This window comes from Capricornis sumatraensis, chromosome 2, assembly GCF_032405125.1.
Source record: "Capricornis sumatraensis isolate serow.1 chromosome 2, serow.2, whole genome shotgun sequence".
In the NCBI taxonomy this organism is placed as follows: domain Eukaryota; kingdom Metazoa; phylum Chordata; class Mammalia; order Artiodactyla; family Bovidae; genus Capricornis; species Capricornis sumatraensis.
In genome coordinates this window covers 156,402,356-156,420,757 of record NC_091070.1, presented here as the reverse complement: position 1 = coordinate 156,420,757, position 18,402 = coordinate 156,402,356, and the positions used below count along the sequence as shown (strand labels likewise).

The window sequence follows — 18,402 nt, the reverse complement described above, 5'->3', positions numbered from 1 at the left end:
AACATGGAGTTCATTAGTGAAATTTGCAAATATATTTACTTCCCCATATTTGGTGAAACTTCAGATACACTTTTGAGTAAAATTTTGAGAGGAGAAGGAAGAAGTTTTGCTAAAATTATCTTTTTAGTTCAAATGACAACTTTAATGGTATCTGAAGCATTTTAAATTGCTGGATTATGAATGTTTGAAAACTTGCCATTAGGTCTGAGTATTCTAGCTTTAATTTTAGATTTGGGAATTTTAAGCAGGGAGGGACTTAATATATGTAGGTCCAAATCTGATTATAGAGTATGTCTGCATATTGCTTAATATCATTTTCTTTTTGTAAAACCTACATATTTTAGTAGGAGTTTTAGTCAGATTAACGAGGCTTTCAAAATACTGTGTCAAAAGATGGCCCTTGATTGGTCAACAGTAACTTCTGTTTACAAGGTCAGACACATATCTTAGAAAGAAGGACTTTGAAAGAAACCAATCACTACCAAACCAACACAGTCACTTCTAAAATAAATCAGTGTTCAAGTCTATCTATAAAACAGAAGCCATGTTCTTCTGGGCATTAGGACTAATACTAGCTGGTAAGCTTCTTCAGGGCAGGGACCAGAACAAATATACACAACACCCGCCATATGACTGCTTGGGGAGCTGAAGATGAATGCTACCATCAAAGAAAGGTAAGTTGAAACTTATTTCTCACTACTTAGGATCCAGACCAAATGTTGCTCCACCAGAAAGGATGCATTTTTTTTTTTTCTCATCTGTGTTCCCCTGGGACCTGTCAGGTCCATTTCCATGTGTGGCGCTGCCACTAGGCTCTCAGCCCTCCAAGACATGAGACACATTGTACTCCTCTTACATCCCGTATACTTAGCAAGATACCTTAAATCCCCTGTGAGCTCAATAAGCTCTTGTTAGATAAATGAATGCTAGTACTGCCCCAATTTATAAATGAGGAATCTGAAAATCAGAAAGATTAGCTGATTTTCTAGAAACCATACAGCTAGACAAAGTTGGGAAATAGATTTGAATGTAGCTCCAGGTGAATCCAGTCTATTTCTCCTATGCCATGCTTGAGTCAGGGTTCTGGGGGCAATAAACAACATCGTGCAGGTAAAGTACCTCGCACTCTAACAGATACTGAAAACATGTTGCTGACCTTTTGCATGCCTTACTCTAGGACCAGGGATCCCACTATTGGAGACTTCTTTCTCTTCAGGTGAGTTCATTTTCCTTAGAAGTTATCAGCTTACTGCTCATTGAGGAAGTTAGAAAACAAACCAAAAATCCCAGCAGAGTAATGGCTCATTTATGACATTAAATATCAACTGGAGTATTGTTCAGTCATAAACAATCATGTATATAGGAAGAGCTTAAAATAACATGGAAATGCATTCAACAGTGATGTTGGGGATTTGGGAATGCAGCATCTAATTTCTTTTTTAATATGTGCAATATTTTTGCAGTACTATCACAATGCTTCCAAAATAGATTTAAATATATTGAGAAAAGAATGGAGGGAAAGGTTAGAAGCAAGTTGGCAATATTTGTCTTTAGACAATAATAACAAGGATGATTTTTGTCATCTTTCTACTTTGCTGAAATTTTCAAGTTTCGAAAAATGAGCGTGTTTTATTTTTGTCCCTGAAAGGCTTTCACAGTAGCCCCCATAACGCATTTTCTGCTTCCCCATCTGCCTTTGGTAGATGGACCACTGTAACCATTTTGTCCAACTTTGGCAATGCTTCCACTCTTTTCTTATGGCATCTAAACCTCTCTATTGCACTTAATGGTTTCCATATTTACCTCTTCTGTTACTTGATTGTGAGTTCATTAAGGGCAGGGATTGTCTGATTCCTCTGCATTTCTCCAGTACCCAACTAGAACACAGTCCAAAGTAGTACGCTCATAAATTTTTGTTGAATGGATGCTATTTCTCCTGACTAAATTCATAATTGGCACCATGACCTCCATGAAAAGGCAGGATAGGAAAATGTGTATGTTTATATGTGTGTATTTCAACAGTCAGAGCTTGCAAACATTGTACTACATGTTTTCACGTCTTCCTTCAATTTTGCACATTCACAAATTAGAAAATAAAACTAAAAATGCAGTTGAGTTTTTCTCCCTTCTACATTGCCTTTTCTGAATAATGATGACTGGTGCTCAATATGCATGTTTGTCTAACATGAAGTCTGTAAATTATCTGAATACAGGCAAAATGTATGGAAATTATATCAAATCTAATTTAAGTGTGTTTTCTTAAAATTAGAATGTATAATATTTGCTTTCATGAGCAGAACAAATAATACAATTAGTGTTTATTCTTTGACTGCTCTTTCCCTAAACAGCTCAGTTAAAACATGCAGGCAACACAAAAACACAGAGCTTCCCAGTCAATGTTCCAAGTTTCATATGTTAAACAAAGACAGGCCAACCTTAAACCTTTTGATAAATACGATGCTTGTGGTAACTGCAGCATTCACTTTGTATCCCATTTCTCCAAGTTCCTGTCAGCCAGATGTCACTTGCAATGCAAACACTAGAAAAATATGAAATAATAATTTCATACATCATCTATGTGTGCATGAGCCGGTCAAACATTCAATACAAATTCAAACTGCTACTACACACAGAGCAAATATCATCCAAATAATATTTAAAATGATTGAAAGGCTTTTGATTTGGAAGTGTATTCTCTTAAGCTAAGTGGTCCCCAAGACCATCTAGAAAATTCAATTGTTTCATTTTTAAAATGTTTTCTGCCCAAAATTATATCAAACCCTAATGTCTCAATAGAAACACATGGGATTGGATCGCTGACTGGGCGCCTGATGTCAAAGAAAAATCTAATTTCACAATGGCATTTCCTCATACTGTCTCACCAAAACACAAAATTGATAAAATTTTAATGGATAATTTTCAGAAGCAGAATGTTAACCACTGGGAAAATATGAAGGGAAAGTTAGCATTGTAGCGCAAGAGAGGCAAAGTGAAGGAAGGAATTGACTATAAATACAGATATACAATGCTGTATAAAAAGCACTCTTAAAAGCTTTTTCTTATCAAAACCAGAACTTCAACTTTAAAACAGTCCTTACTATCAAGACATAAGCCTTTTCTGTGTCTAAGTTTTTCTTCCCAAATCTTTTCTATTTTGTAAAATGACACAGGAAAAAGAATCATACTGTAAGCTATAGTATTAGATATTCATTTGTACCGTGTTGATTTCTATTTTTGATGTTAGCTGTAAAAACAGGCATGTCTACCCTCAGCTTCAATTAGAGATAAGAGAGAATGGTATTAGATTCAGCCCCATTTCTTTTCACCAAGGCCCTGAACATCATCTCTTTCTGCTTGTTGTTTAGTTGAATTTCCCTGCCTGCCTGCAGGGGAAAAGGTCCCATTCCCTTTGTTTTAAGGAGGGAACTCGATGCTATACAAAAAGCATGGTTCAGAGTAGATAGCTCTTCATCCTACTGTGTGACCTTCAGCATGTCCCTCACCATCTTTGAGTCTCAGTGTTCTCATCTGTAAGGAAGAGAGAGCAATTCCTACCTTATTGTTTTCTTGTGATGTTTAGGAATAAAACTTTAAAAATATCCGATGCAGTGCTTGAGGAAGAACTCAGATATTATCCTATGATGACTCTAATTTCTTTGTGCTTCGAATACTTGCTTTCTTGGATTCAGCCTTTCCTAAGCACATCTCTTTCGGCCATCTTCACACAAGTTGGCAGAATGGGCAGGTTTCACATAAAGTGCTGAGGGAGGAAGGAGTAGCCTTCACTGGGCAGCTTTGCCAGAGTGACCCTGGTATCAGTGAGGTGGGCAATGTGACAGCCAAGCCACCATCAACTCTGAAAGTCTCTGTAACCTGGAGCCATGGACTTGGGCGTTGGTGACAGCACAAAGTGGCAGCTGCTAATCTCTTATAGGAATCTTGCTCCTTGGGGACACTAAGGACGGCCATCCATTTTCCTCAGGACCCCACCTCCATACCACCAAGGCTCTCTAAAGTGGACCTCAGGATTTTTAAAGCGGAGTCGACTACGACACTGATGTTCCTGCTTAAAACACCTGAAATTGACTAGAAATATATTTAGCATTTTCCCCTCTCCCTCACCTCCCTATCCTTCAACTCCCTCTCCTTATCTCTCATTCATCTTCTCCACTACATTATATTTTCCTATGAGAGCAGGTCCTGGTTCTTAAAGTATCCTCGTATGCATCTTTTCTTGTCTCCAGCCCTAGCACAAGGCTTTGGATTACGAAGATCATTAATAAATATCTAGTACTTAATATTGAAGAGAGTTCTTTCTCTTGAGGCGGCTTATTTGACTGAATAAAACTGACTGTATTTATTAGCCTAGATGAGGAGACTGTATGGCATAGTTGCTGACAGTATAGGGTTTAAAATCAAACAGAAACAGTTATCCCAACTCCTCTACCTTTACTTATTATTGTGGGCAATTTTTTAAAAATGTCTCTGAGTCTTAGTTTCCTCAATTGTAAAATGGGAATGATAATCATTTCTTCTTAGGATTCTTCCAAATAGCATTGCCAGATAAAATACAGATGGTGGTAATGGTTTAATCACTAAGTTGTGTCCTACTCTTTGCGATCCCATGGACTGTAGCCTGCCAGGCTCCTCTGTCCCTGTTATTTCCCAGGCAAGAATAATGGAGTAGGTTGCCATTTCCTTCTCTAGATAAAATACAACACCCCCCCCCCCCCCGCCCCTCCACCTTAAATATGAATTTCAAGTAGAAAACATTTTTAAGTATAAGTATATCCCCAATACTGTATGAGACATATTTATACTGCCAAGAATGTGTTACTTATCTGAAATTCAAATGTAACTAGATGTTAACTAGATTTTAATTTGCTAACTATGGCAACCCTAATTATAAAGACTAAATGAAACAATACATTTAAAAATGCAGTTACTAGCTTCGTGCCCATTGGCTAGTAGGTGCTTATTAAGTTTTATCTCATTATCTTCTACCCTCATGGGGCTATTGTGCAATTAAATGCCTGGTGCATAGTACCAGTTCAATAAATCTGAATGTGCTTTTCTTCTCAAGGCTCAACCCCAAAGAATACACTTTATGCCTTCAACAGAGGAGAGATCTCATCGACTTGCAACATTTTTCTCCAGGTGGCTTGCTTGCTTCTTTCTCCTTCCCAGGGCATGTTAGCCTCATGGAGTCCAGACGGTTTAACATGGCCCTGGTGAAAGGGCAAAACTGAAGGGACCAAGTTGTTGATACAGGTCCCCCTCAATTTAAGGCAACTTGATCTCTGAAAATCTGAATTTACTGTGGAAATAGATGTTAGAAATTCTTTAATTTGCGAGCCCTCTTAAGTGCTCCAAAACAAAATTGTAAAGAAGAGTTTGATTTACAAAAACACAGAAGTAATATAACCTGTTCAGCGAAAAATCCGCTACCTAAAGTGTGCTATAAAGGCATCGCTAACAGCTCTATAAAACTCTGCCTTCCTTCCACAGGCACCCCTCACCCTGCAAGACAGCTCTTCCGGACACTGTTATTCATCAGGACAGAAAAGCTTTCTTCTGCGACTGTTGCCAAATGCCCTCCTGGGGCGGCTAGGCATGAACTTGGCTATCCGCAAAAGATATGGGCCAGGATTTTAAGGACACTTTTTGTTTTCTTTACAAGTTCAGTGTTGTTCCTCTCTGAGAAGCCAGAGATAGTGCATAGGACATGATTCAATGGAAAGTCTTTGTATGAGAAAATGGCTCTTTCAACGTGGTCTATCTGAGGATCAGCACAGTTGGAGTCTGTCCGACCCATGGTCCCAGACATACAGCTGGTTCTGCCGGACCAGAGAGAAGCTGCCAGCATCCAGAGAGAAACTCCCTTTTGCCCCAGTTTTTTCCCCATGTCTGGAAAATAGTTGGGGCTTAAAACTTTTGAATATTTCTAGATTACACATCAAATCATTCCATGGGAATCGAGTTCTTGGCTGACAGCAGAAAGCAGGTACTGTCCACTTCCTTCAACTCACATTCTCATGTAAACAGGCAGCCACTGTGGTACTCAGCACCAGCTGCAGCTTCTGGGTGGTCCTGTAGGAAGTTCCAAGCAGATTGCAGTGGAGTCTCCTAGGCTGGTGGTCACACAGCTCAAGTAAGCATCTGTGGGAGAGAGCACACTCTCCAAACTCTAGTCTCGGGTGGAAATATCAAAGCCAAATCTAACTTCCCAGAGAAGGTCTGTGCTTCAGAATTAAAAAACAAAGCCGAACCAGACAGAAAGAGAGGCAAACAGTGAGTGGATTTTTCTGGCAAGCAATAGTCAATATAAAAATTTGGGTGTTCTGCCCTCCTTTTCTCTTGGGCATATAGAAGCAGAGTCTTCTTAAGTGCATGCTAACTGATCAGTGTGATGGCACACTAAGGTACGGTCTCCTGAGAATTTCCACACCTTTCCTTAGGAAGGTAAATGGGGGATTTCTGGGGTGGAATTCCACCTCCACCACTTATCAGCTGTTAAACAAGTTACTTAAACTTTCTGTGTTGTTGTGAGAATATAAATGCATTAATACACACAAAGGTTTAGAACACTGCCTGGCTATAGTAAGCCTTAAAGAAGTATTAACTGTTCTCAACATAATTAAAACGTTAATAGCCATGCTCTGTGTGTGTATAGTGTTTTACAGTTATAAAGTACTTCTTCCTCTCTTTTGGTGGATCTGTAGTGGAGCTGAGGTGGAGTGAGACTGAGAAATCTCCATTTTTTTTTCTTTTTTTGCATTGAGAGAAGGGAGAAATAGAAGTAATCAGATGGCTCACTGAGATTGTTCTAGGTAGAAAGGGTGGTATATGTGACTTAGAGGTAGAAGAGACACGTTCCATACAGGAGCTTTTGAGATGGTTGCTGGGTTGGAACTGAGAACCCACAGCAGCCCAGGGGCATGGACAGTCAGTGAATAGAAATGAATGGAAATTAAAATAAATGTTTATAAAGAACTTACAAAGAAAAATCAGGAGTTTAAATGTAATTTTGGAGACAACTAAGGTCATGGGTAATGATTTAACATTTTCAGAAGAACCTAAGTTGACTTGCCCTATACCTTACTCTAAGTCTGTTACAGATGAAGATTTAAGGATTGAATGTATAAAAAAATTTAAAGAGCATAGAGTAATCAGAAGAGAAAATTTAAAATGAAAAAGTATTTTGGGTGGGTTTAATTTTCTAAGCTTTGAATCAATAGATCAAATATTTTTGAGTGTTCACACTTTCCTTATGGTATTCATGGACCAAATCAGATAAAACAATTTTAGGGCATAAAAGTAGCCCTTCCAATAGAAGCTTTTTGCTTTCCCAAGTTTCATCTTTCAATCAAGACCCTCAGGCAGGGGATGTATAGTCTGTGGTACCAAGTAAAAAGTGAAAATATGGAGGCCTTTGTTCAAAAACAGGAAGAAGTATAAAATTTTATTTCTTCTGTGGTATCTCCTTTGAATTGTCATATTTTAAATTTTCTATTAATATAATTCTAAGTAAACAAAAATAAAGATTTTTAATTATTAGCATGAATTTTATTTACTGTTCATCTTTATATTGGCAATGCCAGTTTTAAATGTAAATACAAAAGTATTTATATTATGTGCAGAATTACTGAAATTGCATAAGTTTTATTTCATAGTTTGTACATGCATATGTATTTTGCTACCAAAGAGTGGAAATGGTACACAAAGCTAACTCAACTGTTTTTATCACATTTATTTATACATACACATTCACCAACATGGTGCTTTCAACTGACTGATGGAAAGGTAAGGAAGAGGGGAAAACAAGGACTCTGGATTGCCCTAGCACTTCCTTTACTTCTGTGTCATCATTTTCAGCTTAAGTGATTGGCTAACACATGGATGTAACATGAGTAAGAAGGATATGATATGATTCTTTGATTGTTTGCATTTCTTAGAACACCATGCCTTCTTTATGTGTTCTATGTTTGGAGCAAAGTCTGGTGGAATGAAAAACCTAGCAATCGGGACATATCAGTGTCCCCTCCTCCTTTGCTAATAGTCATGGATATAGCATTTTGACCTTGTACTTGCTTTGAGTCTTCCACAGTAACTCCCTCATACTGTAGGTCCAACAGAACTGTACACACATCTGGGGCATTGTGAATTCCAAGTGTGAATGGGGCAGCAAGGACAGACAGAGATGCATATTGTATATGTATCTTCCCTGTTCATGTGCCTGCTCCATTCTACCTTAGAGTGTCACCTACAGAACACATTCCAAGATTTAATTGCTAAGAATTTTAAGATAGTGACAGCCCAGTATCATTAGTCCCATAAGACTGCTCAGGTACACACCAGTGAAGTAGGCCACATCTTTAAGCAAAGTTCTCCTTCATCTCAGTTTCAGTTACTATACTGTCTTTGGAGCACCCTCAGCATAATATAGTCCAAAAAAGTCTTATATAGCGGTTTCTATCATTTAAGCCTGTAGTGGTCTCTTTTAGACTCATCATAAGCTCTTGGAAAGGAAGAACTGTATTTTATAAGAATTTGCATCTTCAGCAGAACGCGGTGTTTATGGGAGGTGTTGTTGTGAATATTGCTGGTGGTGAGCACCCCACACAATGTGACTCAATGAATCCTTGAAACCAGAGTTAGTAGTGCTTCTTATTCTATTCCTACTTGCTAAATCCTTTATGTCAAACTAACAAAAAAGTGAGGTACCCTGGTTCCTACTTCTGATGTTCCTTTTTAACCTGTCACATCTTGAGGAATCGCCAAAAGTTTACCTTTCTAGTATGGGTGAACTTTCTGGTTCTTTCCTAGTCTGTGGCTACAGTGTGCAGGCCTCCATACTATCTCAGTCCAAAAATTGTAGGGTGCTTCTACCACCTCCAAGTCTAATCCCTGTGAAGATGCAGTGTACGCAACCACTGCTAGGATCTTGGACAATCAAATCTTTGTGTGTATAAGATACAAATCCTACACATACAAATATTTAACCCTCAGGGGGAAAATGAAATGACACAATGACTTTAAAATATACAGACATGAGCCAGTTCACCATGGTGAAAAAAGACACTCCAAATTGAGGCCAAAATGTGTGACACATTACTCACCTTTACCCGCTTAAACCCAGGGGCCGCAGCAAGCCCTATACTAACCAAGTAAGATGGTACTGTAAAAAGATTCTAGGTGTATAGGTTAACTATATCTCTAGTATCAAATCATTTCCAAGAGTAGCCCCAAAAGGGGAGAGTCTGAAAGATCTGCATTTTGTGTTAAAGGACCTAGAATCTATCTAGTAATAAAGGTAAAAGCCAGAGAAGCCAAAATGTCTCCCTAGACCAAGGGGATGAACACAGGGCCAGACAGAGGAAATCAAACAGAGAATACTACGGTCCAGATATTTTCTAGACTGCAGTAGACAGCAAATGGAATGACATAGAGCAGATGATTTAGAATGACTTTTGGTGAGTACGTGGTTCAGTGAATTTAAAGGCATTGACTCTGGTCTAGACACATGGCCAAGGATATGTCAATATGATCACTGTCCTTGCTGGATAGCACAGCTCGTGGGATAAACAGGATTTACAGAATGAAGAAAAAACTCAGGAAATGCTATCCCTGTATTCACCATGAGGATCAGAGGAAGAAATCCAAGGCAACTAAGCAAAATAACAAGAGTAAATTTGGAAAAAAGAAAAAAAAAAAAACAACCCACCAAGGGAAGGAAGGAACAAAGGGAGGAGGAGAAAGAAAGAAAGAAAATGATTACAGTTGACTTGACCTTTTATAGAGCTTCCCTGGTAGCTCAGGGGGTAAAGAATCCACCTGAAATGTGGGAGACCTGGGTTTGATCCCTGGGTTGGGAAGATGCCCTGGAGAAGGGAACAACAACTACCCACTCGAGTATGGGTTCTTCATCTGTGGATTCAAACAGCTGAAAATATATGGGAGAAACATTCCAGAAAGTTCTCAATAACAAAACCTGAATTTGCTGTGCTGGCAACTACGAACATAGCACTTACACTGTATTAGGTATGTAGAGATGATTTAAAGTAAACAAGAGGGTGTGTGTGGGCTATATGGAAATGCTACGTCATTTTATATTCGTATAAGGGACTTCAACTACCGCAGATTTGGTATCCACGGGAGTCCTGGAACCTGTCCCCTGCGAATACGGAAGGAAGACTGCATGTTCGTGAAAGTCCCCAGCCTTGCACAAGGCCTGACACATGGAAGCAATTTCAAGTCAGTGAAAGATTAGAGAAATTAGAAAGGAACAAAATAAACTATGATTTAGTTTCGATTAGTGCAATTTTTCTCTTCAATCCCTGCCCGCTAAAAATGTCACAATATACCCCATGATGAGACACTCCAAAGACAAACACTTAATCGAAGTCGGTTGATACCTTTCCTAAGGGTACTCATCTTTGGACTGGGAAGAAGAGAATGAAGGAAAGAGAGAGAGTGAAGGAGAAGAGAATGGATGGCTCACTCATCGATTCCAATCAAAAACAGCTTGAGTTGCTGCGAGGGTAGCCTCTGAGGCGTGGTTGCCAAACGAAACATGGAGAAGTGGACCTGCTATGATCCACAGAGACTCAGAGACTCTGAAAGGCCACCTCACAGAGCTAAGAAAGATCTTCTTAGGAAAGCATCTCTGAGGGGCCATGGTTTCTGTGTTCATCAAAAATCCCCGAAAACCTAAGAATTGGGAGGTAGTCAGAATTGATTTAATCCTTTTTACTATAAATCTCATTTCTGCAAATGATTAACAGAGGCAGAGACATAAATGGTAAAGTCTCGATCAGGGAAAATGCTGTCAGCGTATCATCTAGATAGATTAGAAAATGAGCGCTCAGGTTTCTGTGAAGGAAGACTAATGACATTAAGTCAAGATGAAATAGAAGGGAGCGTTGCACAGGCTCTGAAATCATAAACCATGAGCTCACCCTGACAGAGGACCCTCAGCAACTTTCTGAACTGGAAAATTATCAGGAGTTTGGGCTCAGAGTAGGTTCTTAGGCCTCATTTAGAGTCCCTGGTTTGTTTGGGTTTGTTCTGCATGGCCTCGCCAAGGTTCTGACAATTGTATGAAAGTAAGATCCTTCTGCCTACAGCTTTCAGTGCAATTGATCGCACGCTCCGAAACAAGAAAAGGAGGGTTTGGCTCACTACAATAAATAAACATTTAAGAAACTTCCATACTGTGCAACCATCTGATTTTCGAAGTGTCACAATTCCGGTGCCTTTCAGAAAGAGGGCTGTTACCCTGAAATCAGTGGTGGCTGAGACCAACATCCTTTGTTTAAGTTAAGATCAAATAGTGAAGCAAGTATATAAATTCCTGCCAAATAAAGCTAAACCAGGCCTTCTGCTCTGTTTAGTAGTGGGAACAAGCCTGTGCGTCTGCTTCACATGTGGTGTATCACTTGATTACTTTAAGTGTGTCTCCCCTGAAACACACACACACACACACACACACATGCTTCCCCTTTTTAAAATAAGCCAGTAGAATAACTTCAAGTATAAATAGTTTCCTACAATTTCCCTGTGATTTGATAGAGTAAATCTTTTGTGTTCTATTGCAGTGTCTTTAAGTTGATCCATCCTTTTTCAATGACACACAATGATTAACTGTAAATTGCTCCCATCATCTTAAAAACTAAAGAGTCCTTGCAAACTCACCGTGAGCGAGTCGTTCATACTTAGGCAGGGAGAACTGGCGTCCCTGACATTTGCTGTCCTGTGGCTAGGCCAGGAGTGATTTCCAAGCCTCATAACACACCACTGATTTTTAGGAAAGATAGTCCTATTAATCTAATATTCAAGGTAAAATCTTTATCCAGTTTCAGACTTGGAATGGTTATGTGAAAAAAAATTCCCATTCTCTAACCCCAAACCCCTTATTAAGGCTACACCATCAGCAGATAAAAATATACTGTTCCTCACCTCAAATTTCTAAAATATGCAATAGATAGATGGATAGTTAGGTGGGTAGATACTTACTGTTCAATTCTAATGTTTCTGACTTAAAATTTTAAGGTCATTGTCTCCTTTCTGATACCTTTTATTACATCAATATCCCATTATATCATTATAGACTCATGAAGCAATGTACTTTTACATTTTGCAGGATAATGACTCTTTTGTATTTCAGTTTTTATCATAATATAAATCTTGAATTGCAATTTGCATATCTTTTGTTTAGAAAAAGAGACCCCTATTTAAGAGTTTGTCATTTTAATACATAAGCTTAAAGTGGCTTTTTTTTTTAAAAGAAATGCACCGAAATATTCCAATTTATTCTTCAACTGAATAACTGAATCTGATTCAACTTCTACTGCCGCATCAATAAGTTAACAAATGTCCTGAACAATACATTTCCAACAATGATGGCTCCACCGCTTAGTCCTCTGAGCCAGTAGGTTTTCTGCCTGTTACAAGACCAATCAAATTTGTAATGGCATCTTGGACTGTACATCAGGCTAATTTTACACACACAGGTGTGAACACATGCATCTTTATGTATGTGTGTGTGTATATATATGTATATATATATATATATATAACTTATTTATTTATGTCATGTGAAGATATGAAGAGTGCACTATGTAAATGTGTGATCACTGTCGTGTCTGACTCTTTGCAACCCCATGGATTATAGTCTGCCAGGCTCCTCTGTTCATGGAATTCTCCAGGCAAGAATTCTGGAATGGGTTGCCGTTTCCTACTCCAGGGGATCTTCCTGACCCAGGGATCAAACCCACATCTCTGGGGTCTCGTGCATTGGCAGGCAGATTCTTTTACCACCCGTGCAGCCTGGGAAGCCCAGCGCTATGTCTATATACAAATGTATGTATATGTATATATGTTTGTTTATTTTTTTCACATAAAGAGTACATGTCTGCTCATCAACTCTTTTACTTTGTTTGTTCCCTTTGTTAAACCATCTGTTTAAGAAACCTGAGAAATTTGTCACTGTGACAGAACTTGGGTAGATCTGAAAGAGCCTTTAAGAGACAGGGCATGAGCAGCATCCTGTGGCCTCTGCACAGCAGGAAGGGAGTAGGCAGAGTGCTGAAGTACCTAGCATCCCTCATGCCTAATGCAGTGCTTAGCACACGGTAAGTGCATACCAAATAGCTGCTGAATAAATGAATGGATGAAATGAACCAGAACTTTTCCCCACTCTTTTATCAAATTAGTGAACTGCCTCAGGAGCTCTCCCTCTCAGAGACTGACAGACCCTTTACAGTCCCTTTGTCCTGCCTGGCCCATAGCGTTGCTCAGTTGACTTTACTCCACTCTTATGCATTCATTCCATTCTACAACGGTTTGGTGAGATCAAGGGTTAAAGCTGTTGCAAAAAAGCTACCTTTCTGCAATAAAACAAACCCACCATCTTAAAAGTAAGTTTAACCTTGTACTTTCAAATGTCCTGATGACACACCTGAACCAATTGCTTAGGTTAAATGAGTGGCAACTAAGGGCTAAACAAGAGTGAATGAAATGTGGAGCTCCCAACCAGGACTGGGAAGCCACAGAAAAATGGAGTTGAAATCCTGGTTCTTCCATTCACTAGCTGTCTTCATTTCTGCAAGTGATTTCATTCTCTAAGCCTCAATTTCCTCATTTGTAAAGTGGGAGTGGGAGTCCTGCCTTACAGGGCTGCTGTGAAGACTAAGCGTGACAATACACATGAGACAGCTTATGTAGCCCATATTACGTTTGCAATGTGTGTTCACTTCCACCGCCAGCCCTTCTTTCCCTCTCTCCTTCCCTTATGCAATTATTTCAAATTATTTCTCTTTCTTCCTGGAGAGAACGGAACATTCAAATGTGTCTTCAGACTTGGCCAGAATGAGGTAGATGAGCCAGCGGGAAGTGGACCAAAACAGCCAGAGCAGAAAAACCAATCTCGTGCCCTGAGGGCTTTGTCTCCTCTGAGCCCTTCAGCTCTCCCTGACCTTCCCCTTGGACTAGGACATGTGCCCCAGGCACTCCAAGAAGTCCACATTTGGCCAACCTGGCTGACAGTGACTCTGTGGGGAGCTTTGCAACCCCCGTAAACATAGGCAATTAAACCCCTAAAAGCTCTTAGGCTTATTGCCCAGTAAATTCACAATGAATAGTAACCTTAATAAATGTTATAAATCTCACCTCAGAGCCAACAGGAAATTCAAACTTTTGCATGTGTGGGAGGCAAAATGCTGCTGAAACAAAAGGGAGGTGTGTGGACAAGGAGAACATTGTGCTCGGCCTCCTTACCTCTGGCAGCACCAGAGCACTGTGGGCCTGGGAAAGGCCCTTAATTGTATTTTGTGAGGCAGTTCTCTGGACTTCTGACTCCTCTGGCCCTTCACCTGCCTTAACTCTTTCTTGTCCCAGTGGCCCAAGAGGTCATCCAGCCATAGACATCTCCTACGGATTGAAATAAATAATGGAAATAAGGAACAGGGACAAATTACGGACAAGTTGCCTTTTTAAGTCAATGTTTCAGTCAGAAACAATTTTAAAAACTTAATGAAACTCTAAAACTGAAACTTAAACTCAGTGCTATAAAAAAAGGGAATATTGAAGAAGAGAAACCACTGGATATTTTGATCCACACCCTCACTCACAAAAGGGTGTTAGTTTTAATAAACAGTTACAATTTGGGGCTGTTATGAACCATAAGGCACACTCCTGGCCGTGTTTCCAATTTCCTCTCTTGCCTTTACTGCTGTTATATTAAGGTCTGTGGTGAGGCAAATCTTTATTAAAAAAAGGTGAGGAGAGCAATATTCCAGATTAGATTATTTCACCTGTTCTAACTGTGCACCAGCCAATCAGAGATCTTCAGTGTGGGTTTAAATGCAGCAGCCCTCCCACCTCTGGGGTTGACAGAGAGGGAGTTTCAGCCGGTGGTTACAAAGTGAATGCAGATTAGGTCGTTTTAATTACTGACTTTAACTGAGTATGGAATACATTTTCCAGTCGCAGAGAGGGGCAAATAAATGCATCTGGAGCCTCCTCCATCATGGAGATAATTACACTGGGACTGAAAAACATCTCGGGAGTGATGAGCAATGTGGTAGAACAGTCTTCTAAGAAGGTGTCTTTCCTTGAAGGATGGGTTAACGTGGAGGGGACATTGACTGACTTCATATGGAAATAAAATATTTTCTCTTTGAAGACCCAATTCATGCAGGACTCCTCTGGAGAAAAATGAAGGAAATGCTCAGCATGTTGGAAATTACCTAGAACACAGTCCTCAAAGAGCAAAAACCTCATTAAAGCATATGCTTCTTTGACTCTCTTGGAGGTTTCTTTAAGACAATAGACTTTCTCAGAGTGAATCATCATTGGGGACTTCCAAATCCTTTAATTGTTTCTGAAATTTCTCTAATTGTGGGAGTTGCCGAAAAGTACTTTTATGTATTGAATGAATGCCTTCTATTCCCCAGTGTTAACACAGTTTCTTTATATCCATTCCTTCTCTTTTCATTTTGGTAGGTATAGGACACTTCTATTCCAAGCCAATACATACATGGGATCTTACTGAATAGTGTTATTAAGGCGTGGGATAAGCTACTTAACCTATGGCATAGCCAATTTCACGTCATAATAAGCTATGTTGTTACACCATTCTACAGAATTTATTTTAGAAACACAGGTTTTAAAATTCTTAACATGAGCATCCTTCTTATATCTACCCACATTCAAATACAGAGGGCTTCCTCCTGTGAGCAGTCCTACCCTATAGAAAGATAATGTATATTGTAAATGTGAGTAATATAAAATTTTATTGCATAAATAATTTAAAATTTTCTGATAGTCATATTAGAAAAAACATAAAAGAAACAGGTGAAATTAACTTAGTATGTTATTTAGTCCCACATTTCCACAATATTATTATTTTCACATATAAGCAGTATGAAACCTTTATTAACAAGACATTTTACATTCTTTTTCATAACTAAGTCTTCAGAACCTGTTTTCTTGAAGACATTTTGCATCTTACATTTACAGCACATCTCAAATCAGATCAGCCACAGTTCAAATGCTCAATAGCCACTGTGGCTACCAAATTAGTCAGGGCAACTGTAGACTCAAAAATCTCTAATGCTTTAAAGAGTTTATCTGATTCTCTCCTCCCTTCTAGTCCCTTTGGTGTAAATTGCTACCATTTTCTGACCAACTACATCTGTTTTAAAACCTTACATGTCCTGTGAGTTCTGAGTAAACCCAGGTCCTATCATATAACAACAGACCCTTGTAGTTTCCAGGGGGGTGAACTTGATACTTCCCGATGTTTATTCTGAGAACATAAATCCTCATCTTTTAAGATGCCTGTTTCCTTCATGTGTGTTCATAGGAGTACCAGTCCCTACATGCCAATCACCACAGAGAAGAGAGACTCCAGTTTGGAGTCAAAAGAAAGCCATCCACATTCTACAGGGGGGGTTTTATTAAGGCAGGACACCATCCTCACCTCCCTCGTCTGCTCCTTTAGGGCAGTCTCAAACCCCACAGCTCCGTCTGCACTGAATCCATTTTACCCTTTGCCTTGTCCTTCTGCTATATATTCAATCTGACAGGCCATCACCACAAGTAATTTAACACTGTCTTCACCTTGAGATAATCAAGAACTCAGGGGGTAGTTTTTAAGTACAAACTTAAATATATATATACAAAAACATATGTTTCTTCCTTTCTCTCACCCCTAATCACAAAGAAGACATAAAAAGTACCTTCATAGTTGTTTCCTGAAGAAAGATTTTTTATTAGTGCACTAATGGATCTTTAAAACTTCCTTCAGGCCTTCTCTCCCCTGCTGGGTGGTGCAGGCCATCAGCAGGGAGGGCCACAGCCAGGCTGGGTTGATCCTGGGACCTGGATGAGCTTCCAAGGGCCTCCGGGTGGGTCAGGAATCTGGCTGGAGCTTGTGCCCAGCGCGAGGTGTGGTGGCTTCCCCTGTGCCCCCACCCTATGACTTGTGCAGAGGGATGGCCTGCTGTGCACCGCAGGTTAGAGTGGGGCCAGTGCCCTGAGGTGTCCTGAAGGGTGCCTCAGCCCGAGGGCGAGGCAGGAGTCAGGGTGGAGAGCAACTCCGAGGGACCTCCCCAGACCACTGCACCATCCCACCCAGGCATCATGAAGCTGGGCAAGGAGAAACTGGAGCGGACCCTGAGGAGTCCCAGGACATCAAAGCTCTTCAGAAAGACCTGGAACAATTTGCCAAACTCCTAAAGCAGAAGAGGATCACCCTGGGATATACCCAGACCAATGTGGGGCTCACCTGGGCTCACTCTTTGGAAAGGTGTTCAGCCAAAGGACCACTTGTCAATTTGAGGCTTTGCAACTCAGTTTCAAAGAACAGGTGTAAGCTGTGCCCTCTGCTGCAGGAGTGGGTGGAGGAAACTGACAACAACGAAATCTGCAGGAGATATGCAAGGCAGAGGCCCTAGTGCAGGCCCAGAAGAGAAAGTGGATGAGTATGGAGAACCGAGTGAGAAGCAACCTGGAGAGCATGTTCCTGCAGTGCCTGAAGCCCACTCGGCAGCACATCAGCCACTTCGCCCAGCAGCCTGGGCTAGAGAAGGACGTGGTTCCGGTGTCGTTCTGCAACCATTGCCAGAAGGGCAAATGATCAAGCAGCAACTATTTCCAACCAGAGGACTTTGATACTGCTGGGTCTGCCTTCTCAGGGGGAGCGGCATCTGTTCCTCTGGCACCAGGGCCCCATTTTGGTACCCCAGGCTATCTGGGCCCTCATGTCACTACGCTGTACCCCTACATCCCAGTCCCCAAGGGTGAGGCCTTTCCCTCAGTGTCTGTCACCGCTCCAAGCTCTCCTGTGCATTCAAACCAAGGTGCCTGGTCTCCCCAGGAAAAGGGTGTGGGGGGAGAGGAAGGGAGACCTAAGGAGAGAACCCTGGGGTTTGTACCAGGGCTTTGGGATTAAGTTCTTCATTCACTAAGAAAGGAATTGGGAACACAAAGGGTGTGGGGACAGGGAGTTTGGAGAAACTGCTTGGAGGGAAGGTGAAGTAGGATGATGCTCCTGACTTTAATCCCCACATCACTCATCATTTTGTTCTTATATAAAGGCCTAGGAACTAAAAACAAAACAAAGCTTCCTTCAGTGTAAATGAATGTGTCCTACCATTTAAAAAAATTAAATTATTTATTTGGCTGTGTCAGGTCTTAGCTATGGCACTTGGACTTTCTCCAGGGCATGTGGGATCCTAGTTCCTGGACAAGGAATTGAATCAATGTCCCTTGTGTTAGGAAGCAGATCCTTAACCACTGGGCCACCAGGGATGTCCCATCCTACCACATTCTTACCAGAAGTAAGGAACCTGAAAGATCCAGAGGAGGAATGCTGAGGTGGAGGACCTGTCAGCCAGG

General features: G+C 40.5%; 1 pseudogene; it reads left to right on the top strand.

The window, feature by feature from the left end:
* Window positions 1-629: 629 nt before the first annotated feature.
* Window positions 630-17,956, top strand: LOC138069756 (POU domain, class 5, transcription factor 1-like; annotated as a pseudogene).
* Window positions 17,957-18,402: the final 446 nt, after the last annotated feature.